Raw genomic sequence first — 1,829 nt, forward strand, 5'->3', positions numbered from 1 at the left:
ACTCATCACACACCAGTCTTGTGGTTGCCTCTGAGCCCTTTGGGGTTTACTCCTCTGAGCAGGAGTAAAGGCTTGAGGAAATCATCATAAACTCATACCCTACATTTCCAGGGTAGTTCAGGGGATCCATGTTTCATTCCTACTCCCTGCCCTGAAGGGAGAGGAGTTAGTCCAGACTTTATTAACATGGTGCTTATTTATCAGACAGGAGGCATTGTGGGTAGGTTTCTGCCCTTCATAAATTATTTAAGGATGTGTTTCCTAGATCACACTTTTTCATAATAAACATTTTATATGCACACACACAAATATGGTTGTAAAAAAAAGTTGGTGCCGGGCACTGGTGGCTCATGCCTGTAATCCTAGCTACTCAGCAGGCTGAGATCCGAGGATCACTGTTCAAAGTCAGCCCAGGCAGGAAAGTTAGTGGGACTCTAATCTCCAATAAACCACTAGAAAACCGGAAGTGGTGCTGTGGCTCAAGTGGTAGAGTGCTCACCTTGAGCTGAAGAGCTGAGGGACAGCGCCCAGGCCCAGAGTTCAAGCTCCGGAACCCACACACACACACACAAAAAAGGTGACTCACACCTGTAATCCTAACTACCGAGGAGCCTGACATCTGTAAGACTGCAGTTTGAGGACAGCACTTGCAGAAAGGTCTGCTAGACTCCATCCCTATAATAACTAACAAAAAACCAGGCTGGAAGTTTGACTCAAGTGGTAGAATACCAGCTGAATTTAGAGTTCAAACTCCTGAACCAGGGGAAACAAATGTGTACACACAGCCAGGCATTGAGCTCGGTGGCAGTGGCTATGCCTGTAATCCTAGATACTCAGGAGGCTGAGATCTGAGGATCGCGGGTCAAAACCAGCCCAGGTAGGAAAGTCCTTGAAACTCTTTTATAACCAAATAGCCACTAGAAGAACAGGAAGTAGTTATAGCTCAAATTGGTAGAGTGCTAGCCTTGAGCAAAAGAGCTTTGGTGCCCAGGCCCTGAGTTCAAGCCCCATGACCAACAACAAAAAATGTGTATACACACACACACACACACACTATTTGGCTTGACATCAGCATTAAACTTAGTAACCTAAAGAAAGCCTGGCACATAAAAATATTTCTAGGGGCTGGGAAGGTGGCTCAGTGGTAGAGCGCTTGCCTTGCATGCATGAGGCCCTGGGTTCGATTCCTCAGCACCACATAATCAAAAAGAAAAAAGCTGGAAGTGGCGCTGTGGCTCAAGTAGTAGAGTGCTAGTATTGAGATGAAGAACTGAGGGACAGTGCCCAGGCCTAGAGTTCAGGCCCTACGACTGGACACCCCCCAAAAAAAATATATATATATGCATTTCTAATCTTCACATTAACCTTGAGAGTACATGTTAACTCCACTTTATAGACAATGACACCAAGTGATTTATTTCCAGACATAGGAGCTGAGCTTTGAACCCATTTCCACTTCCAAGGTATGTGCTCTCTACACTAAATCCTGATACCACCACTCAGAAAGTTCTGACTTTTCAACCCAAATACCATAGCTCCTGTGGAAAAAGCACATTTGGATTAACAAATAAGTCAAGGGGCTGGGAAGGTGGCTCAGTGATAGAAAGCTTGCCTTGCATGCATGAGACCCTGGGTTCGGTTCCTCAGCACCACATAAGCAAAAAGAAAAAAGCTGGAAAAAAAAAAGTGCTGTGGCTCAAGTGGTAGAGCGCTAGCCTTGAGCTGAAGAGCTGAGGGACAGTGCCCAGGCCCTGAGTTCAAGCCACCCCCCCCAACCAAAAAATAAAAATAAATAAATAAAATAAATAAAAGTCAAGTACAACTGAGGG

Source organism: Dipodomys merriami, unplaced genomic scaffold (genome assembly GCF_024711535.1).
Source record: "Dipodomys merriami isolate MVZ:Mamm:240054 unplaced genomic scaffold, mDipMer1.0.p SCAF_92, whole genome shotgun sequence".
In the NCBI taxonomy this organism is placed as follows: domain Eukaryota; kingdom Metazoa; phylum Chordata; class Mammalia; order Rodentia; family Heteromyidae; genus Dipodomys; species Dipodomys merriami.